This window comes from Zonotrichia albicollis, chromosome 1, assembly GCF_047830755.1.
Source record: "Zonotrichia albicollis isolate bZonAlb1 chromosome 1, bZonAlb1.hap1, whole genome shotgun sequence".
Lineage (NCBI taxonomy): Eukaryota > Metazoa > Chordata > Aves > Passeriformes > Passerellidae > Zonotrichia > Zonotrichia albicollis.
This window is the reverse complement of record NC_133819.1, coordinates 32,982,516-33,010,343: the sequence shown is the minus strand read 5'-3', so window position 1 is coordinate 33,010,343 and position 27,828 is coordinate 32,982,516. Positions and strand designations below refer to the sequence as shown.

Genomic DNA, 27,828 nt, shown 5'->3' with positions numbered 1-27,828 from the left:
AACTTTATTTTGTTAGCAGAAAACTTCAAATTGTATTAGTTTATTGCTGTTCCAATTTCTGTAAGGAATGTTTGTCATAGCACTTTTATGGCTATGCAGAACTGAAGCTTTCTCCATGCCAAAATCCTGATAGAGCAGTTGTAGATACAGAATGGAACTGTACCCAGCTCTGCAGTCTTCCAGGATGATGATGATGGTGATGAGACTTGTGGCACTTTGTTCTGTTAGCACCTTTGTGAAAGAAGACTGTCACCTCCAAGCTGCTCTTTACAACATGTTTCTTCTCTAGATCAATTAGGGAAGAGGACTTTTCAATAAAGTATGGTGATTTCTGCACAGATTACAATTTGCAACAAGTAAGTTACCCATCCTCAGAAGAGCTTAAGGAGGAAGCAGTTATCCTTTGCCCAAAGTAAGCAGAGGACACAATTTAGCTTGGCTCTTCTGTCTGTATATGCAAAGATAAATGTTACTTCTATATAACACTGAAGACTGAGAAAATTTAAATCTCTACTCATCCTTCATTCTTCCCCATGTTAGGGAAAAGACCATTCAGACCTTTAAAATTTCATCTTTCTGTGTATGTAGCCCTGGACTGCAATGGCTTAAAAGTTTTTAGGTAGTAGGTTAAAAGTAGTAGGTAACAAGCAGCCATGTCCCACTGGAGAAACACAATACTATGGTGTTTTACTAATGGATAAGCAAAGAATATTGCAAGGAGGTTAGATTTTCAATTGAGTAAGCGTTAATGCAAGGGCTTGCTTGGGTGGAAAGGAGACATCACGATCAGTTACATAATCAAGATTTAGTTCTTCATTTCTTAGTTTATATTACAGAGTAAAAGGATGGAGTTTTGCCTATGAAGTATCAAGTTTATCAGCCATTCATTCTGACGGTTATACCAGTCTAGACACTTGGTGTTTCAGTAGTTCCTTTACAGTTGCCAATTAGGGAATCAAAGCAGCACTGCCAAACATTGCACCATCCTGTAAAAATTCTGCTTGGCTACTAGTTCACAGCTTTGCTTGGGCATGCCTTTGAAACTGATCTTGTGATATTTCCATGTGTAATTATGCAAATGAATGAAGATAGTTAATGACTAGAAAAAAGGTGAAATCCAAAAGCATGACTTTTCATAGTGTGACTTCCAAAAAAGTAGGATACTTACAAAGCTACAAAACTTATTAGTTGTACATCCAATTGAAATATAGTGATACAGAAGCTGCTTTGTTTATTTAGAGTCTTAACAATTCAAGTGTAACCACTCTAAAACCAGCTTGAGAAAGTCCCATTTGTTGCTGCCTGTACAATTGCAAATAATTGCTTCAGATGAAGATCTTAATTTTGATAGATTTAGTCTTGTATGGGATTATGTAATGCTTTCCTTTTTTTGGTATAAAATATAGCATCAGTTTCTAAAAGGAGTGTGGTACACTATCTTCCTCCTGTTCACAGGGGAGAACAAAACCAGCTAATAGGTAATAATTAGATATTCTAGTCTGTCACATATATCAAAGCCCATTGAAGTGTACACGTTTACCTCTATAGTAAGCCTTGTCATTGGCCTTTATCCAAAACACACCCTGAAATCTCATCTAGGGCTAAAGGCAGCAGAAATCTGTTTTACTACATACAGGATGAGTTGCACCCTTTCAAGCTGATGTCCTGAAAACCAGGTTGTTGTGGGAGGTGAGCAGCCCAGAGCTAGCAGTAGGACATGTTAACCCTGGGAAGGAGTATGAAATCCTGCCCCTTCCCAGTGCTGCAATTGCTGAGTCAGGACTCCAGGTAGTTGTCCCTCTGCTCATGATTTAGAGCTTGCATATGAGTACTTGCATGCTTTTTTCCAGGATTGTTCTTGTGATCTGAAATACAGTAAGTGTGATGGTCACATTTTGAATGATTGCTTTCAGCTTAGAGGTCAATGTCACAGGATGTGAAAGAAGTGGGTGGTGTTTGCTTCTGTAACACCATTCAGATTCACATCCTCAGTTTCCAGAAAGCTGCAATAACCCACAAACTGAACCTGTGTTCAGGGAAGAAGATGCTCTATGCCTCTGTTGAAGTTGTCATTATGCAAAACGAAAGCCAAAAAAAAATTAGCAAAAGAGGAACTAACTATAGCAGAGTGTTCAAAACACATACCTGGGAGCAGGAGAGGTGTGTTCTCTCCAGGTTATTTATGCATTTAATTAATTAATTTTAAACAGCCTTGGATAAAAATAAACCTGTCAGGGGAGATCAGAAGTCATTACTCTGCTGGTTTTACATCTCGTTAAAGCTGTTCAATGCAGCTTGCTTATGCAATGTGAGCCACTGCTTTCTTCCTTTCAGAATCACCCACTCTCCAGATCCATCTTCCCTTTCCTCTATGTGTTAAAGCATATTTTTGTGTGGAAGTCTGTGCTGTCCCTGTCTTACCCCACCACCAGTCTTCTGAAAATGAAAAGCTGTTAGCTGAAATACCAAACTGTATTCTCACCCTTACAAAACTCACAGCAATTGACTTTTGATGACCCCATTCAGTTGTGTCTGGTGACAATTTCTTTTTAAGATATCTCATGGTTCTTAAGATATGGGACATTGCCTTTTATTGGTGTTTTTTAATTCTAAATTTTTAAGAGCTAACTAAAGCAGGTGGTTTTATGTGGCTTTTACCTGCACTATGCCTCAGGTGTTTTTTTAATATGAGATACAGCATGATTATATGAGCATTCCTTGATGTCTAGTCCTTTCAGATAAGAAAGAAGCACACACACTGCATTTTAAAAATATCGTGGTTGTCACCTATGTGGCACCAGTGCCCTCAACGATCTGGTGCTCTTACCCACCCAGATTTTGTTGCAGGAGTGTTCCTACATTGACTGTAACCAGCCTTTTCCTTGGAAGTGTGTCTCATATTTCTACTTTCACTGTTGATTTTTTGGTTTGGAGAACAGAGAGGAAAGGAAATCAGACTTCTCCCTACCTTGCTATTTTTCCTATAAGACTGGCATTTTATTTCCACTTATTTGATCAGTTTATTTGCTATTGATCACAGAATCACTGAATCATTTCAGTTGAAAAAGGCCTCCAAGATCAAGTCCAACCTGTGACCGACCACCACCTTGCCAGCTGGACCATGACACTAAGTGCAAAAAATGTCCACTTGTTCTCGAACACCTCCAGGAATGGTGACCACCACCTCCCTGAGCAGTCCATTCCAATGTTTAACAACCCTTTCCATGAAGAAATTCATCCTGATGTGCAACCTGAAACTCCCCTGGAACAGCCTGGGGCTGTGTCCTCCTGTTGCAGGTTGTGTGGGACAAGAGGCTGACCCTCACTTGGCTACAACCTCCTTTCAGGCAGAGTAGAGAGTGGTAAGGTGAGAGTGATAAGGTCTCTACAGAGAATTGTAGAGAGTGATAAGGTCTCTCCTGAGCCTTCTTTTCTACAGGTTGAACCCTCCCAACCCCAGGTCCCTCAGATTTCCTTCCATGTTCTCCAGACCCTTCAAATAGCTTTGTTGTCCTTCTCTGGACTAGCTCCAGCACCTCAATGTGTTTTCCTGTCGTGAGGGGCCCAGAAGTGGACCCAGGACTTGTGGTGCAGCTTCACCAGTGCCAAGTAGGGGGACAAGCATTTATCTGAATATTAGATATTAGGTCTGTGTTCCTTCCAGTGGTATTTTTACAGGAAAGGTACCACATTATTGATTCCACAGATTTTTGCCATAGTGAGTAATTTTAGTTCTAATTCTCATGTACAAATTGTTGCTGGTTAGCTTGCCCATCTGGTCTTACTCTTCTTCATTTCACGTTACAATATATACTTTTCATGTCTGAACTGCATGCAGTTTCTTGTACTTTACTAGTCAAATGTAGTCTTTTTTTACACATCTCTTAACTCTGCAGTGGACTCTAAAATGCACATCTCTAACTCTAATGTGGACTCTAAAGGTAAAGACTTTACTTGAAGAATCCTTCTACATTGTTTCAATTTTTTTTTTTTTTGCTTTAAATTCACTGAAAGAGATTCCATTTCAACTGGATACCAAAGAAAATCCTTGCTTGTGTTGCTCAGAAACACAAATAACGATGGAAGTGCTGAGAAATGTCTTTAACTGGCTGCACTTGATCCGTTTCTTGCTTGCGCTCAATGAACAGGAGAGGGAGCCAATGTACAAAAAAGCTGCCGAGGAGTTGTATCATGCTCTTGAAGGTAATTTTAAAAAAACTTCAGTTTGAAAGACAAATTTCATTTGTACACAAAGCAGTTTGAATGCAAGTGCTCAGCAAAAAAACGCTGGAGGTGATTATCCAGCTGAATATAGTGATATGTCTGCAATAAGTCTGTGGAATTCTGAAGTCTTAAACCAATTCATGTTTTATATTTCATCAGGCATGCTCAAGTTTGAAATAATCTGTATTAAATTTCAGCTATTCAAATGGTAAAAGATTCAGCTAGGAAGCAAAATGTTTCTTTCTAACTTCTCAAAAGAATCTTAAATCAAAAGTGGCAATCTCTAATGTGTATTCTGGCTTTGTTCCTACTCTGGAGCTCACTTTGATGTCATCAGTTGAAGTATTAAGCGTAAAATGGATATACAGCTAATATAGTTTCTCCACTAGCTGTTAGGCAGAAAAATTGTGACTTTTGTTAGCAAAAAATGCACTTTTAAGTCTGTTTTTAGTACTGCTTTATGGGTGGTGTTTGGTGATAGTCTCAAATTGCCCTGAAAACCATGATTTTACAATACATGTGTATCTAAATACTTGCATTGATTCTATATAAGATCCTAGGAAAACTAAGATTTCTAACATTTAGTTAGAATTTTACTTAGCAGAGATATTTCTTATGAGGATGTCAATGTTATTTTAACTATCAGCATGGATTTTCTGGCACATGCCTGATCATGAAGCCTTTGCAACTCTTCAAAAGACCATGCTGCCTTTTGTCCTGTCAGTTCATGGTCAATGTTTATGTTTCAAGTTAAGCTTGTTTTGCAGTGCCTAACTTTACCAACAGCAGTCTGATCAGACATTAAAAATTTAGCTCATATATGTGTTTGCTGTCACTCTGAATTCTCAGAAAGATGACATCTCTCTCTGTACCAGCATCCAGTGACACATCAGAATAAACTCCTCAAAGAGAGATGCAATCAAAGACAGAGCTTTGCAGATAAAAGATACTTCCACATCAGAAAATCTATCAAAAACATAGGGTAGTCTTCTACAAATGAACTGGATCATAGGATGGAAATCAAGATGACACAAATGAAGCAAAGAAAGGGGAAGAAAAGTGAAAATTAAACAAGGTTAGTGCAGGGTGACCTGTTATATGTTCAACAGGGACAAAGAATGCACCTGTGATTTCACCTATTGCAGAAGGAAGAGAAAAGCAGTGGAAACCCAGAAGCAACAAAACCCAAACTTGTGTATCTTCAGTTGAAGTTTTAGAGGGAGTGGGTGTGTGTGTTCAGTGAGTATCTCTTTGGTTGGATGCATTTAATTTTGCTTCAGCTAATTGAAGTCATCCACTTGAGGCCACCTGGCTCCAGCAGTCTGCACTTCACTTCCACTGGTTTTACTGATATATGTCCCACGTTAGCAAATCAGCCAGCTGAGAAATGGTGTGATGTTTACTCAGTGCACACATCAAATGATGTTTTGTGGGGCTGTCAGCTCTGATTCTTCAGAAACACCAGAGCCTAATGTCCCCACTCACACAATATGCTTGAGTTACACTGCAGTTGGTCACATAGCTTTAAATTTTGCTCCAGCTTCAGATCTTACCTGAAAAGTACAGGTCAGTAATCTTTAGTAGATGCAGTGAACATTTTGTAGATAAAAAGGTAACAAGATGGGCTCTAGCAGAGGAGAGAGTAGTCATACAGTAGAATCAGCATGAAAAAGAGCCTTTGTTCCTTAGCCAGAATATATAAAAGGTATTGATGGAGAGCTTGGCTTAAATTACATTTACATTGCTGATATATTTTATTTTAAATTTAAGGATGATAGTTCTCTGAGCTGCTCTGTGCCAATCCAGAATGCAGTTGAAAGTCAAGTCATCATGAAAGTCTCCAGAAGTGAAGATGAAAAGCCCAGTGAATCCACATCTACTGCTGTGACATCTGTCTGGCTCTTTGCCTGTCTGGCTCTTTAACAGCAGTTTTCAGTTTCTAGGTAGTGCAGGCTGATGCTCTGACTGATCAGGTTAGCCAAATTTATATTTTTCTCTTAGAAAATGGTTTCCAATAAACTTTTTATATCATCTTAAGATTTCAAATAAACTATTCCTTTGCTAAAGCAGTTGGTTTTATTTTTTCTCATACAATCAAATCAGTGCTGTGCATACAACTGGTGCTATTGCCAGGAAAGCAGGAGAGGGAAAGGTCCCCATGAAGGCTTCCCCTGCTGCCTGAGTGAGCTGGGATAATTCCCTGCCAGGGCTTCACATTCTGACCCAAGGACAGCACTGTCCCAAATTTTGCACCTGGGACATTTTGGTGTTTGGCAGCTGGAGGGCTTTTGCCACAGCTCTAGAAAGCCTTTCTGGGTGCCATGCCCTCTGCTACTGCAGCTAAAAGGGTGAGGGATGGAGGGAGAGATGGAAACTGTTGTCAGTCTCTGCACTGTGGTTGCAGTTTGGGATGGTGTGCCAAGAGACGCTTTTCCACCCAGATTTATCTTAAATCTTGATCTTCCCACTGCCCATTACCAATGATGTCTGCTACCTCTCACATCCTCTCAGTGCAGCTTCTTTTCCTGCATGGCTTCCAGTAACCAGGTCACAGAAAATGGTTTGACTCCTTCAAAAAGGGGAGCAGTCTCCACTGGTCTTCCAGGTGTGGGGAATTTTATTTTTACTGTGTTAAAATTTCCAAACATCCTTTCTTTCTCATTTTAGAGTTACAGATTTTGGTTCTTACTTTAAAGAAGAGCGCAGGATCTCAGGATCACTAAGAACAGAAATCTTTACATTTCTCCAGGCCTTTGGAGCAATCCAGTCACTCATCTGCTTTAACTGGAAGTCTTGGGATCCTCACTTTCTGTAACGTCTTCTAAGATTCAGGGAATTTTTTTAATTTCTTTTTCCTGGGTGAGTTGTTTGTTTCTTTGTTGTTTGCTTCTTCATTTGTTTTGCAAGAGCTACTAATAGGTTTTAATTAAGAGAGTCTTTGAAAGGCCCAGCCAGTCCCTTCCTCATGGGGGAAGAATATAATAGCATAACCATGAGGGATTTCCTTTTATTTTCCTATTTTTCTATGCGCTTGAGTTTGACCCTGAGGAACTTCAAATACAGAGTAATTATTGGGTAAGTATTTCTTACTACTTCATCTGCACATATTCACTTTATTGGTGCACATCCTGTGCTCAATTTCTCTTTATTTATGGACCTAATGTAACACAAGAGCTTGTAACTTTACTGAAAGTAATAGTAAATATAAAGTGTACATTTTATGACAGCACTTGACATGAAAATGTTTCAGAGACAGATTCCTTAACTTTCAGTAGCATAGGTGTTTACTTCTAAACAAAAGCTTTATAGTGGCACAATGAGAATCTTTAACTTGGATTTTCATATAAAAACAAGCAAATATTAATGAAATTCTGAAATGTTTGATCCTCTGGATACCCATCCTGTTTTCTTTTGCTGCTTCAGCTATTACAGCTACATTTTTCCAGAAAGTCAAATATATGGTTGTAGTGACTGCTAAAACATTCAGCTAGCAAATGCTTTGTTTAAGCTGTTTTTAAGAGACATTCTGCATAAACACAATAATTGTTCATTTTTCTTTTATTTTTATTTAATTGAGGGCCTTTCTCTCAGACACATGGAGGGTACAAGAGAAAAGAGGGGCTCATGAGCTCTGACTGCTGTATAGAGCTTTTTCCCATAGCTGTGGATATAATCCATATGGATGGGACTTTCTTTTTGTCCTGTGACTTGTTCATGCCTGCAGTTTCTTTCCAATCACAGAGAAGGAGACCTTCTCCCTCTTCATGAAGCCACCTTTTAAAGCAAGGCCTGTTATTTTGTTACCTAAGCCCATCTTTTCCAGTAAATATAGGTACATGCAGTCTGAGTTTGCACAGTCTTGTGACTTTCTCTGTTTCTGTTGCAAGTTTTAAGTGGTGCAGGGGTTTTATTTTATAAATGGAAGAGTATTCACTATTCTCAGGAGTGGTATCCACTTAACAATTGTAAAATTATATGCTTTGAACTTTCTAGCTGAGGGAAAATATACATTTGTCTAAATTTTGCAAGTAGGTGGAATTTTTCTGTCTTGCCAAGCTTTGAAGGAATTACATAGCACTATAAGCATTTTCTAAGTATTTAATAGACTTTGGTGAGTTCAGAAATGCTGGGGCATTTTTCTTGTGCTTTAATGCATATATGAGACTGGGAACCTGCCAATAAATAACTAATTCCAGAAAATGCAAGTGCCAGGAAGTCTACACAGCATGTATAAAGCATGCCAGACATATGAACTTGACTTTTACTTCTTGTCAGTCTCAGGGAACCCAAGGTCTTAAAACATTGCAGGTGTTGACTATATCAGTGTGGATGTGTGTCCCACGTCTGCCTAAAATTTGGCTCCTACACCCAGACTTCATTGGATAGGATTTACTCTCCATATCTGCCTTGGTTTTATTTCCCTGCCACCATAACCAAAATTAAAACCTCAGATGGGGTAATTTCACATGTAAACACCACTTATTAAGGCATCTCAATAGGGTCTTGCAAGGCTAGTGTTCATGTATATTTATTTGTTTGTTTATAAGTTTGGGCTTCTGTCTTTCAGCATTGATTGCTTCTGTGATTCTGTGTCTTTTCCTGAATTGTTTTTCTGTACCTTCAAAGTCCGTGTCAGAAAGGCTTAGAGGCCAATAGTTGTATTTCTTGCTTAAATTCCATGTTATGCAAGACATAGAGGAGGCAGTCCAACAATTACACAGAAGTGAATATTTTGCTGCTCTTGCATGGAGTGTCATATAGCAAGAAAATCTAATTTAATGTCTGAAGCAAAAACTTTCATTAAAAAGACTTCCTATATGTGGAATCCTGGATTTATATCCTTTATATCCCTAGAGGGATCAACTCTTCATCCTTAATTTATTCAGCATTAAATAGTCCATTCAGGATGAGCTTGTCTACCATGAATGGATGCTGAACTTTCCACCATCCCCAGCCTGGATCCTTCTGAAAAAGTTGTGGTTTCTCCATTCTTTTTGAATGAAGTCCTGTTTTTGTTTTGCTCTACTGTTTGCTCATTGATTACTATCTCAAATATGTATATATATATATATATATATGTGTGTGTGTGTGTGTGTGTGTGTGTGTGTGTTCTGTAGTCTCTTGCTGCTTTGCAGTTTATGGAAGATAAAGATATAGAAGATAATTTTTAGATAATAAGACATTTAATGTCTGCAGCATATAAATTATTTCAATAATGACTACATTAGTGCATAAGATTGGATGCAGTGATGGATTTTTTTTTTTTTAAGTAATGATCCCTAGTAATTCAGAACTCATAAATAGGATGTGGGATAAAAATATGTAGCCCAGGACAATGTTTTCAGCAATCCTGTTTTTGCAGCTCCTTTCCTCCTATTCAGATGCATTTTCCTGATTTTTGTCTGAAGCTCAGGAGGAAAATAATCAGCTTTTGTGGGATTTAGGCATTACAGTGCATCTCTGTTTCTAAGCACTCAAGTAATAAAGGCTTTGTGAATTATCTCCAGCATACAATATTACTATCTTCCAAAATGGTCATTGCAGTTGAGTTTAATGGCTACTCTACAACTTAGAAGTAGCTATAAAAATCAAAAAGGATGGCACAACAGCTACAGACTGAAATGCAGAAAGCTCTAGTTCTCACTCCAAGAAAAATATCAAATGCATTAGCAGAACATGACTTCATTAGCAGCATTAAAAGTTATCATTAACGGGAAAGCAAGCTCTACTTTGGCAAGTATTTCAGGGAATGACAACAGCGTCTTCAATATTTCAAATAAAATGCATTGACAGCTGGTTTAGGGCAGCAGGTCTAAAAGCATTTAAAATTACAGGAGAGTTCCTCAGTATAAAGAATTGTCACTGCACTAATTTTTTTCATTCTAAAAATACATTTTCTCGAGTGTTAGTGTATACTAATGTTCATATGTAAGTAAAGGCACAGATGTGTCTCCTAGCTAATTATTTTGCCCAGTATGTTCTAAAATATAGTTTTTTGGTGGGGGGGCAGGGGTTGGGGGAGTGTTTTGGTTTGGGTTTTTTTGATTGGTTGGTTGGGTTTTCGTTGGGGAGGGTTGAGTTTTTTGTGTCACCGTAGAAAAGGAAACATATTTTACATTTTGCTACTTTGTGACTTAAAGTTTTTCTTACAGTTGACTCAATTTGGGGACTGTGGAGAGTTGTATTTTTTCCTTCTGCTTCTTCTCCATCTTCACCTCCATACATGAAACCTAAAAATGCTCATAATTCCTTCCTTCAGCCCTGGCAGGATTTGTTGATGATCTCTTGTTTCTATGTAGCCTGCAGTGAGTCCTGCCCTAGGCTGCTGCCACTGCCACTGCCATGCTGAGGTTTAGCTTTTGTGACACTATCCTTCTGGGAACACTAGGATAGATTTCTTGGATTGCTGCAAGCCACCTATCTGAATAAGAATATACCACTCTGCAGTTCAAAGACTGGTATTGTTTCCTGAGCCAGCAAACCAATACTGATAATATTTCTTAGCTGTTTTGACAGTTATATTCTTTCTCTTCAATCTCATGATTGTTAAAAAGATAGCTGCTATAATTTTGATTTAGGGCAGCAGCATTCAATGTTTCAGAAAATCAAGATCAATTTTAATTAGGCTTTTTAAATTATCTTTTACTTACAAGAAAAGAAAATTAAAGTGGGTAGAAATGCTATTGTGTCTTTGAGGATTTCTTGTTTACACATGTAAGGCTTGATTCTCTTCTGTTTTATAGTGACACAAATGAGGCATAAATGTTAGGCACAATGTAAATGTAGACTGGTGCAAAGCAGGGGGGAGGAGAAAGGATTTGTGCTTGAGATGGGCAAAACAGAGAATATTTAGATCCAGGTGGAGTGCATGATCTTCAAAGCAGAGAAGGCAAAGACCAAGTCCATGAATGTAAAGTGAACAGGAATCTGAACTCAAATCCTGCAGGGAAGTACAAGAGGTAGCTGGTTTGGTGCCCCTTGCCAGTCCTGCAGCAATTATTTGTTTCCAAATAGGCCTCTTCAGACAGCAAGATGTGCAGACAAGACATTTGACAGACAGAAGGGGAACATAACCATATCATGCAAGCCTTCCCTGCAGCTCCAGGGGCTGGGACAGGAGAGGAAAGGCAGACACGCTGTTCCCATGTCCCGTTTGGTTCTGCCTTGCTGCAGAGACCAAATGCACCTTGCCATACCCAAGAGTGCCCAGGGGGTTTCTGGAAAACAGGAGAGCTCTCAGCAGCTGCCATGGCTGAGGTGCTGCAGAGCCACCAGCACCTGCCTTTGCTGGGAGCAACTGGCATAAAGGAAATTCCTCTCCCAGGCAGTCAGAGGAGTCATGCAAGCCTCATTTGCTGTCACCTCATCTCAACAGAGCCACAAGCCTTTTCTATAATGGAGCTGGACACTCTTGCTGTCATATGAAAGGGGATAAAAGATGAAGATTAAAGAAATTTGAGAAGAAAGAAGGAAAGTAAGCAAAGTCAAAGTGAAATCAAGCCTGCTCCTCAGTGCATTACAGAGAGAAGAGTGGGGACAAGAAACCAGCAGGTTCTGGAGGGAAGGCATAGGGCACTGTGCCAGTTAACAGTGGGAACTGGAAGTGCATGGAATATTCACTTGTTTGCTCACATCTAAATTTCTACTAATGTTTTCAGGAAAAATGGCCATTAAGCAGCAACACACACAATACACAAAAGCTGCATTGTGGAAATGGTCACTACAGACCACCCTGTGGCACTAAAGAACTGCCTGAGCAATACAAGGAGCTGCTTCCTCTGGCCACCTACTGGCACTGGATGTTGTGTCTGTCCTGGCTGCCGCTAACTAACAGGAGCTTTGGCATCCCTGACCCAGCTACAATGTCACCAAAACAAGAAAAGTTTCCTCGAGTCACTGAAAAATTAACTACATAATTGTCATTTGGCAAGTGTGTGGAGAGGGAAGAACAACTCATGCAAGTGTTTTTGGTGTGCTCCATATCCAGCGCCTAGATGGAGAAATGCATGGGCACTTATATAGAAAGATGAAAATGCAGTTGCAGAAGGGAGTAAGGGAAATGTGGAAGGGGCTGAGGAGATGGTGAAGAGGCTTTGTGGTAGGAAGAAAGTCCCCAGGGTTCCCATTCTTTGGGAAGAAGGGAACAAAATACTGAAGATAATCAAGGGAAAGGAAAGCTGGTGAAGTGCTCCCACAAAAATTAGGGAGGCAGACATGATTGCATTCGTCAGCATTGAAGGGAGGACAGTCACAGGAAAAGCAGGCAGCTTAAGAAGGAGCAAAGCAAATACCATTTTAAAAAAATGAAAGCATTTCCATGGAAAGAGTAAGACATGAAGAAGACTACAGAAACCTTATCCAGACATAAAAGCATGGCGGTGGAGAAAAAGAAGGTAAGAATCAGAGCGGGACAAGGATGTTATTGACTCTGTTTTATTGAGTGCTTGGCCCATCAAGCATTCTGCCCTCTAAATGACTAATAGCTTGTTTCCCTCCCTAGATTCTACATTCAATACAGCCTACACCATCCTCTTTTTGCTTCCTTCTGAAAAGCTGCCTGATCTTGCACTCATACAGCTGAAAGTCCATAAAAATTCAAAAAAAAGTAATCTTACAGCAAAAAGCAATATTACAAGAGCGAATCACTGTGCATCCACAGGCAGCAGCTGCAGGAATGGGGTCTAATTTTCACTCTGATCAGCTCCTCAGCTGAGCATTTTCATATGCCTATGGTCTCATTCTGTGCAATAACTGAGAGGTAACAACTGAAAACTGAGGAGAAGCTTCATGTTATTAATTATGTAGTTACTTCATTAGTAAGTAGAATATACATAACAGGAGTACATATGCATTGAAACAATTATAAATTATTCAGTTGAAACCATACTTACCAAAATGCCTAGGAAAACTGTGTTCTATTTCATATGGTTTTAAACTTTGTATCTTATTTGTCCATAAAGATATGAATCCTCTAATTTCTTTAATTTGTTCTTATACAGAAGAAAAAGAACACCCATGATTCCCCTTTCTTTGGAGGAATTTCAGAGCATAGAATAGCACTGGTAGCACTAAATAGCTCATTTAGCTAAGACTTATTTTCAAACTGATAAAATAATAGTAATTTGTGGAAGCATCTTTCATTGCTGAAATTGATAGTCCTGAAGTGTGATCTTCTGGTTAAAGTTGTTTTGGAAATAAAGAGTAGAGAAAAATACTACCCAAGTTCTGTTGGTGTTCCTTTTAATGGTATTGGCCTACAGTTCAGTATTAACCAAAATATTGATTATATGTAAATGCATAGAAGGTTTCTATCCTCTGATAATAAATAAAAGTCTTGGACCATCTGAAACATAGGTTTAATTTCAACTGAAAATGAAGTTTTAAAGTGGTTTTTGTGCCTGACAGACCAGGAACATTACTGAGTCTCTGACTAGAGTATTTTCATTTCTGATCAGCTTCCCCTCTTCTTCTTAAATGTGTTCTTAGGAAATGGCCTGGTTAAAAGGGTGTTTAGCAGTCAAGTAAAAGCTCCTTTAGGAAGCAACATTTCTGTACTCCCAGGTGGCAGCAGAAATGGGGGGTTCTGCAATTCTCTTCCATTCTAAGCCTGCTCATCTTTTCACTCTCAGAGGTAGGTGCACCTGTGCTGTACAATGCAGCACAGTGTACAGATTTCCAGGCTAATTTTTACAGAGCTATCATTGGCAGCAAAAAGAGAAGAGCTGCATTAGCAGAGCACTGCATCAGAGCCAAGTCCTCCAGCTGAGAAACAACCCTGGCTGCCTCCACTCGTTTAGCACTGAGCATCACAGGCAGGTACTGTGTGCAGGCATGGAAACACAGGCAGTGTTTCTGAGGGGGAGAGCACTGACCACTTTCCCCGGTGATTGACCAGCTCAGCCTGCTTCTTAACAATCCATGCTTGGAGTCCTTTGGCCTTCCAAAGGACCTGTTCAGTCATGGGTGACACACACAGGCCAAGAGACCTTTGCATCTTTGGCCCTCTACCAACTCCTCCAAGGGAGAAGAGGCAGCGGCTGCCTGGGAACATCGATCTGGCTATTGACTGCTTTCTTTCCCTATTGACTGGTTTCTCTCTCTCTAGCCTAAGCAGAGCAGGATCCCTCCTTTCTAAGGGACCTGGCTGTGCGAGGTCCTGAGGCAGCAGCATGTGTGAAGTGCCCCTGGGAATGCCTGGGGAGGCTCTGAAGTCATTACAGGCAGTGTTTCATCCAGCACCAGGAACAGTGCTATTGATTTTGCTCTGTTCTCTTGTCTTCAAGCTGAGTCAAGGTTCTGTTCTTCTGAAAGCTGCATCAGAAAAGTGTCAGCAGAGGATCTGCTGCACCTCCACATACTGTTCAGGGAGCTCAGGGGTTTAGCTAGGCCTGGTGTGGTAGGACAGTTTATCATCTTTCTGATTGATTCTGGAAATCTGTTGTTATGCCAGGCTCTGTCTGTCCTGAGAAAGACGGACTATTGTGCCAAGTTTCATACTGAGTGAGTGCAATTCTATAAATCAGCTTTAGTGCTTGGCTTATTAAAACCAGAGGCAAATGAGAGGCTAAATGAGCAATGCTGGTATTTAACTATGCATGAGATATGATTCAAGCAGCACAAGGCCTGCTTGTTGGATGCACTGTCAGTGGACTCAGTAATGAAGCTCTTTACTGGGGAACACTCACTTTCCTTTAGCCAAATGACAAGAAATGCTTTTTGGCATCATATGACTGTGATACTGCAAAACTTGCAGTGCAGAAATAAACTCAAGAATCTAATTTAACACTGAGCTGATGACTTGCTGATCACAGGCTGTTGGATTTATCTTTAGGTAAATTACCTTCCTCTGAACAACAGCAAATGATGTTTAGACATAGTGGTATAATGGGCAGTTCAAAAAGAAGAGTACTGTCTTCACCCCCATGTCTCATAAACTCATTGTCCAAAATACATGTAGCTCTACTTAACCTTCACCAATGTCCTCTGCAGGACTTACTGCAAGTGTTCCAGGCATTTACTGCTTAAAGAATGATCAAAAATATGAGATAAAAATGGTTGTGATTTATTCTTGAAGCTGTTTGTTGCAAGATTTGGACCCAGATTCAGCCCTCCTTAGGGCAGTTTTGTGCTGCACCCTGGGCAGAGTGCCCTTGAAAAGGACAGAGCTAGCATTGTGTTTATGGACTACACTCCAAGGTGTACTAAGCAGCAAAGGTCAAATTCTGCCTGCTCTGTGAACTTTTTTTAAAAAGTCAGAAAAAGCTAAAGGCAAAAAAAGAAAAGTACTTAGTCTGTATAGAATATGCTGTCTAAAACCTGTGTTGAGATCATGTTTGGGAAACAGTGCATTAAGAAGAAATCAATGTAATTCCTCCACTAAATCTGAAATCAGACCTTATTGTTGAAAAAAAAAAAACCCAAACAAAAGAGGCAATAAACCATTCAAGCAATGTTTGCACTTCGGTACTAATGCCAGAAGTGCCAAGCTGTCACTCAGAGTCCAGCTTTTACAAGCATAACTACCTTTTACCTTTTACTGAAGTGCTCTGTTACATAATAGCATTCTCTTCTTTTTTTTTTTTTCCTGAGATAAAATTTTGTCATCCTAGTTCTGCTAAGAAGAAGAAGGACTCATAGGAAACACCATTATGTCCACTGGCTTTATCTCATACCTGAAATTCATTTTTCTTCTGCCAGTCTGTCCTGTCTGCATTCTCCTTTCTCCCATCCCATTCTCATTTGTCTTCTTCACCCTTCTCTGTCTCCTTGAGCAGGTATGACCAGACACCTCCATGACAGCTGGATTAGAAAGCTGTGCTTTAAAGAGGCTGAATGCTAATGCCAGCTCACCAGATTCCACAGGCTGTGGGTTTAACCTAGCTGCAAGGGTGCAAGGAGTGCTGCAGCAGCACAAGCCCCATCTGTATCTCCTGCAGTTTCACATTGCTGTGTCTACATTATTTTGTTTATGCAGAAACACAGCTAATTTCTCAATGACTCCCTCTTTGTCAGTTCTTCTTTTCTAGAGACTCTTTCCAGACATGCTTCTGCCACTGGGATGATCAGCTAAGGGCATCAGTAAGGATTTCTGTCTCACTGCGGCTACACCAGAAAAATTCACCTCGATACATAGCAAACAAAGTCTTCTTGCCTTTTGGTGTCTTACACACACAGACATTAATACATGTATAGCCTCCTACCTCATATTTCTCATCCCTTTGGTCTGATTATCACACCAGCAGGCTATATAGAATGATGGAATGAAGTCTCCATACCCATATGATAACATTGGCCCAGTGACATCCCACCCCATGAAAAACAGACAAGAACCAGAGCAGCACTCATAATCTGGAGATTGTGCCTGAGGAGCCTCACTGTGCATTGGGACTGCCAGCAAATATTTTATTCCCCTGTCTGTAAAGAACCTGTACTTCACTGTTTTGCCTGAATTGTCTCACTATCCATCTTAAGGACTGAGAGGATTGCAGTTGTTGAACTCAGCACTCCAAACTGTGTGTAACTGTTACTATCATTCAGAGATATGAATATGCTAGATCTGCTCATTCACCTGGCCTCTTTTACCACCAAAGTTTGCCCAGCACTTTCCACACTAATATCTTTTACTTAGAAATCATTATATAGTTACATAAGAGCACTGATAGGACACTTTTGCATGTCTAATAGAGGAGGCTAGCACAGCTGATCTGCAGAGCCTGGGGCCTAATTCTTCAACATGAATGAAGCTGAGATGGAAATATCTTCCCACACTTCAGCTCATGCAGAAGTCAGAATGCAGAAAACCTTTGCAGTGACTGATAGCACAAGTAGACCATAGACAATCCCAAGCTGCAGGAAATGCATGCTACAAGATTAGGTAAGCATGTCAAAAGAGTCAAAGACTCAGGCAGGCTGTATGGTTTCTATCAGTGTCAGAGTTTTTGTTTTCCTCATTGGAGAATAAATGCTTTTGTATTTTCTTCAATGGAAGATTTTAATACAAGAGCGAAGCAGGTGTGCATGTGTCAGGAATAATCCCCATGTTCTCCTTGCTGCCAGTGTCCTTGGAAGCTGAGATTGGATTGAGATTTTCCTCCCTTAATTATGTCAATTTTAATTTGCTGGCTGTTCATAAGAAGCTGCTTGCCTGGAACAGCTGCTGGGGCTGTGTAAAATTAACCTGAGCCATGTCCAGGGTCTAGCAGATGGGTGCTGCTCTGCACAAGCTGACGCATTTGGTGCTGACATCCCATCCTATCTTGAAGCTGAATGCAGAAGGCTGAAAGCTGGATATGCCCTGGAGATCAGCATGTCCTGCCTTCCTCTGGCTTTATCTTCTTAGGCCTTGCAGAGATGGATTTGCAGGGGGAAGTCAGGAGGAATGTAATTCTCCTCATCTCTAAGTACTGCAGTGTGTTTTGTGTCAGATGGGGAAGTGCCCATGGCAGGGACTGCTTTCTCCCTTAAAGTGTCATCATGACTCTCTTACAACTAACCCTGAGTGGTGAAGTACCTTTGGGAAACCCTAACTCCCTCCTTTCCACCCTAAAGGACACGACAAACTTTCTTGAACTAAGGCAAACCTGCCCTGGCTTGCTTCCTGCAGCTGAAACACAAGGTGACTCCTAGAGGGTAAGGGTGGTTTACCCTGGCATCACTGTCTTGTGTGCTGCTGGCCCAGAGTGGCCACCTCTGGGCTTTTGCCTAGAAATTTTTATCTCATGGCAAGTCAGGTTAGTGTTTTTGCCCTGGTTTTACCTATTCTCTGAGTTATATTATTCAGCCTCCAGTGCTCCCAATAGAATCCTTGGCTGCAATTTTCCCAAGACTAGTTCTGTCCTGTCACTCTAAACGTTCATGTTTCAAATTCAGCTTGTGTTTCGTGGGGAAAATCAGCAACATCATGGTGAGTCAAGGAGAAGTATGAAGTCAGTTGACATGACTAGAAAAGGGAGAAACCTGCACATTGAGATTCTATTCTACAAAATGCCTTTGAATCAATTCAGAGCACTCTTTCATCAAAGACTAAATCCCCAAGGACTGAGGACCACTTTAGTCACATTAGGACCACTTTAATCCTAAAGGAGGACAGCCATTTGGGGCTTAATGCATCCTGATTTTCCACAGACAGATAAATTGGCTTAACTTGTTAAAATGTGTCTCTTTGCTTACAAACCCAGATCTCCTTTGTTTTGCACTTGTGCCGTGTCCTACAGGAAAGGAGTGCTGCGTCACGCCCGCTGCCCCACGTGTGCACAATCCTCTTTCCTTCTCTAAGTCACTGACTCATCCCTTCCGGCAACTCCTGACTCTCTTTGCAGAGTTTTGTATGCTGCAAGCTATATAAAGAAACAAATTTTATTCAACTGTATTAGCAAGTAGCCTGGAGGAGTTTTTATTTTGGGAGGGGTGAGAGGGGCTCTGTACAGAAACCAATTTTCCTAAATCTCCAAACTTTCTGATAGACTTGACTCACATTCCTGAGTTGTCAGGACTACTTTGTGGTAATGTCTTACTTCTTCATTCACTGTGTTCTTTATTCAGAGCTGATATTTTTTCCAAAATTATTCAAATGATGCTACAATTACCATATTTCGCATAAAAATAACAAGTCCATCTATTCTCTCACTGTAATTAGAGATAACATAATGCATTTGAAAATAAATAGCCCAGGCATGAGGTGGTTTTATGGAACAATGCAGAACAAGTGGGTGAACAGGAATGTGGAAGTAAAGCCAGGATTTGAGTGGTAAAAATTGGCTCATCTCCATTAGCTTTCCAGAGCGACAACAGCTTGAACTCTTGCATTTGGCAATGAGTGGTAAAATTATAAAAATATGTAGTATCAGGAGAAACATGTCCTTTTAAGCTTTCTTTCAGTGAATTTCTGCTGGCAGCAGCACAGCTTCAGAACAAATGATCTAAAGTTAGAATTCTGTTGTTGCACTCTTGGCTATAACTCATGGAATTACAGCAGAGATGCTGTATAGAATGGGGGGGTGTCTCTGTTATAGTTGGAATGACTGATAATAAAAGATTACTCTATATTGTAGTGAACTGAATGACTAGGAAATACAACAGCAGAGACCAACACTTCATGATTTGTAATTTTATGTCACTGAACAATGGAGAGTAAGGAACATTGAAAAATTTCTTTGATTTTCCCCTCTTCTTGCTAGCATAGCGGCTTCTTTTCCACTGGAGGGTTGTTTTTAAACAAAAGACATAAAAGACTATATACTTTAATAAAAATCAGGATACAGGTTTCAAATCCAAGGTGCTGCTGGATGTTGTATTCCCACCCTGCCAGTCATCCCTATCTTCATATCACGAGTCTCCTACACCACAGCTTCTGTTTATAGTTCCTTACAGGCAGATTTCTGGTTTGTGTAGATTGGTTGGTCTCCCTTGGCATCTTTCAGAAGATCATAGCCAGTGCTCAAAAAAGAATGAAGCACCTAAAATCTGCTTCAGCCATCATTTTGTTAGCATTAGGAGGAGAAAATCTGATCTTTGTGGCCCAGCTTTCTGGCGCAGAATCTATGGATAGAAATGTGCATTGAAATAAGACCTTATCTACTTGTTTGTTGCTGCTTAAGGTAGTCAGGTCATTAAATCCAGTTATTCATATCAATCTTTACTTGAGAATTTTGTCTGTTCTATTTTTTCTGTAAGTCAAAATATGACAGCTTAGAAACATCTGATCATAGCTGTGCTATATTTATTAGTTAGGAGTCTTGATAAGATGTGGCCTTATGACTCTCCAAATATATTCTTTCACTCTTTTCAAATGCCTTAGCATAGCACATAAATATCATGAATTTGCAAAATATGGAGCATCAAAAGGAAGACTTACATCATACTCTGTCCTCCCTTATTTCTCAGGCTAATATAAAATGTCATATGCTTGTGTTATTGAACAGGAAACAAGTTGTTGCTTTTCTTAAAATTTAGGTTATGGTAAAAGGCTAAACTCCTACACACTTCCATGGGAAATATCATATATATGAATAAACATCACTGCATGTTCCTCCTCCCTGATGCTAGCTGTAGGGTTTCTGATCTCTCCCAGCAATGAGATTGTGTTTGCTGTCCCATGCCTGGTAGGATGGCTGGGGTTGTGACCTATATGTGGCTTTCACAGTTGTTGGCTGAGTTTCACACTTACACTACTCCTATCCTGAAATTAGCAGAAGTAATTGTGCAGAGCTCTAGTGAGCTGTAACATTGTTTTGTGTGACTATCTCAGGTTCCCTACAATGACTGATCCAACGCTCCTCTGTATTACCACCCATCATGCTGGAGTACTGGAGGACCTAAATTTGCTTAGAATTGTTAATACTGATAACAGTTGAGGTATCTGTGACCTTTTAGATGACATCTGCAGCTCTGGGAAGGCTGGGTAGGGAGAAGTCAGAATTGAGAACTTGCTCGGTGCCTCTGTCGTCAGACGATAGCTGCCAGGGCTGCCATCATCACTTATGTGCAGACAGAAGGACATGAGTAATGCTTTGGATGTCACCCACACCTCCCCTGCTGCAGAGCACTGCTCCTGCTGCTGCTGCAGAGCCACAATCACCCCCTGGAATCCAGGTGGCAGCAGGAATGCAGTCCCACTCCTGTTTTATACCACTGGGCATAAATGACACTTTGGCCTTGGCTAGGAAGAAATACAGAGCTGATTCTGAGTTTTCTTCCCTAGATTTTTGGTAGTTTTTCCCTTACTTGGAGCAGCACACACCTCCTATCCTTCACCAGGTTCTCACTTCTGTAAGTTCCATTGAATAAGGATGCTAAGTATGCACATTCTTCTTTGGGGGTTGTTTTCCTTAGAGAGAGAAAGAAAGAGCGTTTGTATTTTTCACTGACATATCTTAAGGAAATAAAGTGTGTGTCAAAGAGGGATGGCTGAGCAGCCATCTCTGAGATGTGAAGGTCTGACAGATGACTGGATGGAGCAGGAAAGAGGGACCAGCAGGGGGAACTCAGATAAGATTTCTCTCTGATAGCAGCTGGTTAACCAGTGACTGAGGTCTTCGTGTGCTCTTCATACCATGTGTTCATTTGTGCTCATTTGTGCTTAGCAGAAAGCCCAAAGGCTGTAAATAAGGGACATAAGTAGATCTTTGGATGCTGCATGAATGGGACAAGGGACTGTAAGAGGAGTTTGAGGTGAGGAGAATTTAGGAGAGACAAAGACTGGGGACATGGTGATGGTAGTACTGCATGAAATGTGGGTAGGACATGGATTGCTAATACATGTAAAGGCTCAGAACACATAACACACCTTTGTAGCTTGGTAGACTTAGTTTGCTTTCCTGCTAGTGGAATAAGTTATTTCCCTCTTTAGTCCCAATTGCCATAGCTTTGTCATTGTATCAGCTTTCCCATCAACAATGACTAGGAAGGCAGACAAAAACTTCCACAGCAGCTTGAAATTCTTGTGTGGCAAAAAAGAGTGTTTCCTAGCCAGGGAACATCTCCTGAATAACCACAGTTAGCAGATGGAAGAGCCACAGCTCTGAAGTGTGTGTGTGCTTGTGTCAGCACTGGTTCTCTCTTTTGGTGCAGCAATCTCTACAAATTAGAGGCAGAAGTCACTACAGAGCCAGCTCATGAAAGCAGAGCTTACCCAAAGTGTAGTGTTCAGCACCTTTTCCCACTCTTGGATTTCTGATGTGTTTAGTGTAGGTGTTCTGCAAACATGGATAGGACTTATCAAACTGTGACCTTGAAAGAGCTGCGGCTGTGCAAGAAACCAGATTCTGCTGTACAATGCCTGTGGAAAAGTCACTAGCAGTCTACAATGGAGTAATCTGCCACTTCCTTGGTGACTGGAGTTTTTTCACCTGGCAGCATGCCTAGTTCAGAGTTAGTACCAAATAGAGACTGTGTCTTGATCTGTTACCTACTTCCAAGAATACCACTTGCAGTAGATCTTATCACTGTTCCCCTTGTCAAGGTATGGTGTCACCCTTTTGCAGTTCACTATTATGTTCTTATATGACTTGTGTTTTATGGAAGTCCTAAGGCAAAACACAACAGCAATAATATTTTTGCGAGCCTCCAAGGAAGTAGTGGGATACAAAAAACTGAAAAGACTTAGGGTAATTACCCCCAGATTTCCAGGATCTGTGTTACTCCTCACGTATATGATTTGATGTAAAGCATTGTGGAATTTTGCAGGACCTGTTAAAAAAAGTGTTGTGCCTTGTCAGGAAACCAATGGCCACTGGAAAGCCTGGTGTCAGAGAGTAAACCAGAATCTTTGCATGGTATTTTTTTTACCAGGCTGAAAGATGGTGCAACAGTATTCTTTGTAGACAGACAGTGGGTCCAGTCTGCCAAAAAAAAAAGGTCAAAAAGAGATCACAAGTTTACTCTTCAAAAAATAAGACAGCCAACATTTTTTATTTTCCTAATCTAGGCCTGTGAAGATTTAGCAGTAAAAGTGAAATGGAAATTGCATGCCAAACTGATGACACGATCTTTTTCCTTCCAAGAGTCCTATCACAGTCAGAGTTCTCACTAGTTTGTCTTGCTGCCCTTATTAGTAAGATTCAGAAACTCTCTAAGAAGATAATTGTTTGCAGCTTTTATGATTGCATCACTGGAATGCTGTCGGAAGAAAATGCCTGCCCTGAGCAAGGTATTGAGCTGCCAAAGAAGGTGGCTCTAATAATCTAAGTAATCAAGGAACTAGAGATCTCTGACTTTTCTCAGCTCTGCTTACACGACTTGGTTGAAAACAGTGAAAAAACTGCTACATCCACATGGACAGCTTAACATGCCCTTAAAGCAAGTATCTGACCTTCAGAAAGCGTTGTCAAGGCTTTGTTGTGGAGACAAAGAGAAGCAGATTGCTAATACAAGGCTAGTTCTTATTATCTAGATGGGCTTTAAACACAGGGAGACAGAGGATGTCATTGCAAATCTCCAGTGCTTCACTTCACGCTGCAAAAAGGACTTGGGCTTAGTCACTCAAGAATATTCACTGTTAGATGTGGGCAATTTCTTTGAAAAATAAATATTGCTATGACTAAGCCATACACCAGTAAATTTTATTGCATTGTAAATCAATCATATTCCTGATAATTTAATTTTTCTTGCACACATTTTAATAGTTTACAGACTTCTTAATATTGATGAGTTTCCATATTAGATTTTTTAAATTGCATCCAAAAAATGCCTTTCCATGCACACATACTTAAAATACCAGCTTTTTTTTTTTTTTAATCAGACCAGTGTCTACTTTTCATGCTGCATTACTGTGGTTCAGGTGCCTCCTTTCAAGGTTAAAAGTGTCAGTGTTCCTTTCCCACTGAGAGGTGTGCTTTGGAGTGCTTTTGTACCAGCTGAGAAATCTTTGGAGGAAAACAGTAATTATATGACAATGTTCTTTTTTTGTCTTTTGTATTACAATAGCAAAGAAATGCACAAAAGTCACAAGATCTGACATCATCACTAGCCCTGGAAATTCAGACTGCTTTAAATAAGGCAATGTCATGGATGAGACAGAGCAAATGACAACCCACCATTGATCCAGGAACAGAGCATTACTTAAAAACCAACAAGACTATAACTTTTAACCTGTTTAATTATTTCATCTACTCAGTCCTACTGTCGGTGTTATGACCTCTAAGTCTCAACTTCACTTCCCAGCAGGATCATCACTATTCAACCAGCAAGGCTATCCCCTGGCATCCACCTACACACAGCCCCCAGGTCTCCAGGATCTTTCTCCACATTCAGGAATATCCCTCTAGGTCAGACCTCCACCTTTCTTTTTGCAGACCACCTACTTTTTATTGAGACCACTTCTTATTGAGAACCTGTCATTTTATCACCAGCTCTTCTTTATGGAATTTAAGGACCCCATTTTCTCTGGTCTCAGTAGTCTGAAGCACAATGAATATGATCAGCCTTGTAAGTGGTGAGTCTGTCTCATATCTCTTCATTAATTGTATTAATTGATTCAGGATGTACGACTCCTGTTTACTCCAGGTGTTACCAAAATTTGCTATTGGCCTGGACCAGTTGCAGTTAGTACCTGGCTTCCAGACTGAACTTGATGGTGGAGAAGTTCAGCTTTAGACATTCTCCCCCATACACATACACCCAAATATGTCTCCCCTATAGCTTTCACAATTTAAGCCTTTTTTTCACCTACAGCAGACAGGACAGAGACTTTCTACCTTCCTCACCTGTTGCTGGCTTGGACCGGGATTAATGTTCTTGGGGCAAATGCTTGAGGACAAACAGACGCTGAAGAGTATTCTGGCTGGGGAAACACTGTTGAATCCTACCTGGGTTCTGCTGGAAGAAAGAGACTAGTTGGGAATAACTTGTACATTTCTATCATCTCTGGCAGTCTGTAAAGGTCACCCTCAGGTTGCCCAACCATATTCAGCAGCACAATCCTGCAAAGTTAGTCAGCATAATCCTGCAAATTTAGTCATGAGGGAGGTGTTAGGATGAGTTAGACTAGACAATCCCAGAGTTAATAAAAACACTGGTAAAAATTGACATCAGCACACACAAAGAGTAGGCAACTCTGCATTACAAGGCTTTTCAAACTAGCATAAACTCAGTGCAGTAAGTCCTCAAGTGCATCCTCATGAGACCATGGCTCTATTGCCTCCAGATTCAATCCAGCTCACATGGAGCCTCTGGGGACAGACATCTCCACACTGAGCAGAGTTACCATGCCACCTAGTCAGTTCTCTCCCAGCTGACTAGGAGGAGACTGTCATTATTTTGGGTTTTATAAACTCAAGCTCACTTGCCTATAGTTCATACAAGCTATAAAGGCCAAGAATTAATCTGGTGGCTAAGATGATACTATTTTACTGCAAATCTCCTCTGCATTTGCAGTACTTTCAAGGCAGATTTTATTAGAGACACTTCTGCCTTTTTCTTCTGCATTTCCAGGAGCTAATTTCCATTTGCAAAGTTATTTCAGCTGGATCAGATAGCTAAGCTTCACTTCCTTTAAAATGGCTGAAAATTATTTAAGTCTGTTCATTGTGAAAAGAGGCCCCAGAGTGTTGGTCATTCACCACAGAAAACTATTTTTAGACTGTTTTCTTAAGGAAGCAGTGCCTGCTCAGCCAAGTTGTTTGTTCACCCATCTATCAATTTAGCTCTAATAACTATGAACATCAGACTGATTTCGGGCAGATTTGGCAAATTTGCAACATTCCTGCAAATTGTATTAAAACCCTGTAGTTAGGTAGGAAAAGCCTATTATTTCCTTCATGATGCAGGAAAAGGAGGCACTCAGGCACTGATCTTTTGGGTGAGAGCAGGCTGACCTGCTCATCTTGTTACTGATTGACCAGGTGCTGAGCTTGAATTCAGCTGCAGCACATCTGGCCTCTTCCCTGCCTGGTAATTAGAGGACCTGGAGTGAGGTGAGAGTGAGGTGAAGCTATTGTAGGAGAGCTGAGGGACACGTAGGTGAACTTTGCAAGATGAAGGGAAATCCATGGCTATTGAATTGAGCTTCGTGAGAAGCATGTAGAGAAACAAACCTGTAAGACAGCAAACTTCTTTCATTCTGCTGCCCATTTCATACTGTCTTCTCTTTCCCTCTGAAGTTTCTTACTCTGAATTTTTTTCTTCCATTTACGTTCAGCAATCTCACCTGAGCGATTCAGATCTTTTCAGCTGCCGGTTTGAAGATGTCTGTCATTGCCACTGAGCCTACATTTGCTGAATAAAAAGACAGTCAGTCACCTTTCAGGGCACCTCCTCCCTGAGCTGCTCAGGCTGACAGAAGCTCGAGCAGCACATCCATTCTTTGCCAAACATTTTGTGTCACTTGCCTTCCTTTTATTTTTTGGGCAGTAGATACTGAATATGCAACTCACATTGACACTAGGGACCTTTTATGGTGACAGTTATGATTTGTCATGCTGGATATGTCTGGATAATTTTCTTTTAGGTGGGAGATTTCAAGAATTGAAAGCATAGAGATTTTTAGCAAAAAGGGCTTTTCACATTCAGCCTCAAATATGGAAGTGATAGGATGGCCACCTGAGGAAGTGAGAGGGGGAAAAAAAGGAAAAATAGCAGAAGAATTGTTTGGCTGTGCACTTAATGCATGTGTGAGTCTGGTGAAGGAACAAAAGAGAAAAGAGGGTGATGAAATGAGGAGTGGAAATGCAAAAAGCTACACAAAAAGCAATGTGGGATGTCTTTGAAAAATGCCTTTAAGTTTCAAAGGCTCTGATGCAGCCTGTTGTTAACTGGCAAAGTGAAGACCAAAAGAAGGCTGAATGGTATCATATTGTTTTGTCTATTACTTTTCATTTTCTTCTTAAAAATGTTAATACTTCACTCACTTCTTGACAATTGCTGAGCACTCAGCAGATGTCTTCAATGAACTGACAGCATGCATTTGCATCCTGAGCACCACAAATTGATTTGACAGCTAAACTGGACAATTTAAACAAAAAATGGTTACAATCAAGACTACAGTCTATCTTCTTGTCAAAAGACACCCTGGAAAACACTGGTTCATTTGATGCAAATATTCCATTCAGCCTCCGAGAAATACTTTGCTCAGAAGAAAAATAGAAGAAAATTTAGTCTAACCCTCCAATTTTATTGTTCCTGCTCCTTCAGTGAGTAAGCTTGTAGTGGGAACCCTAACCTCCTGTCTAAAGCATTTTCTGAGAATCAAGCATTTCCTGACAGGAATCAAGGTTTTTTTTTTGTGGGGGAATACCACTAATTAAACATACTGGATTGGCAGAGGCATTAAAGCACTGCATCTTCTTAGGAATAGCTTAATCACTGCCAAGGTCAGGGATTCATTATTTTCCTTTTTATTCTGCAAGGAAATGAAACAATTCAATCTGCACCCTCTGGCCCAGCTTATGCTGTGGTAGCCCTGTGGCATTCCCCCATGACACGGGGACTTCCCTTACAGGAAGGAAGGGGAACTGGTTCTCATGCATCTTTTCCAAGTGCTCCAGTTACTACGTCACTTTTTTGAACCTGGCCCTTGACATTTTTTTGGGCCTTTTCTTGCTGAAACTCTTTGGCTAGTCAGTTCATATTTGCAAACAGTCTCGAGATGACAGCAACTGCACACTGGCAGTTCTACTGGTGCTTTTTTAATGGTCTTCTTGCCACTTGTGCTCAGGGCTGTCCTTGGTGGTTGCAGTTCAACCAGAGCCCACTGCACACAAGTATGCTAAAACTTACATTCCTTCCAACAAGCCTTACCTTGAACTTTCTTTCTTGGTGTCTGGATTTTGGCTGAGTCAGGGTTAATTTTCTTCCTAGCAGCTGGTGCAAGGCTGTGTTTTGGATTAAGGGTGAGCATAATGTTGACAACACACTGGTGTTTAGTTGTTGCTAAGTAGTGCTTTCTCCAAACCAAGGACTTTGCAGTTTTCCATGCTTTGCCAGTGAGGAGGCACAAACAAGCTGTGAGGGAGCAGCACAGCCGGGGCAGCTGATCCAAAGTGACCAAAGGGATATTCCACACCTCAGAACATCACGTTCAGTACATAAACTGGGGGGAGCTGGCTGGGAGGTGCAATCTCTGGTCAGGGATGGGCTGGGCATCATTCAGTGGATGGTGAGTGACTGTAG

At 40.6% G+C, this 27,828-nt stretch overlaps 1 long non-coding RNA gene across 2 annotated transcripts; it reads right to left on the bottom strand.

The window, feature by feature from the left end:
* LOC141728547 (uncharacterized) lies at positions 1-27,597 on the bottom strand. 2 transcript variants are annotated; one of them, XR_012579598.1, is made up of 4 exons: positions 27,457-27,597; positions 25,755-25,935; positions 24,426-24,534; positions 1-1,865 (listed from the first exon to the last, which is right to left on the bottom strand). It is a non-coding gene; the product is annotated as an uncharacterized LOC141728547 (long non-coding RNA). The 2 variants fall into 2 exon arrangements; XR_012579589.1 differs by lacking the exon at positions 1-1,865 and adding an exon at positions 23,397-23,585.
* Between the last annotated feature and the right edge of the window lie 231 nt (positions 27,598-27,828).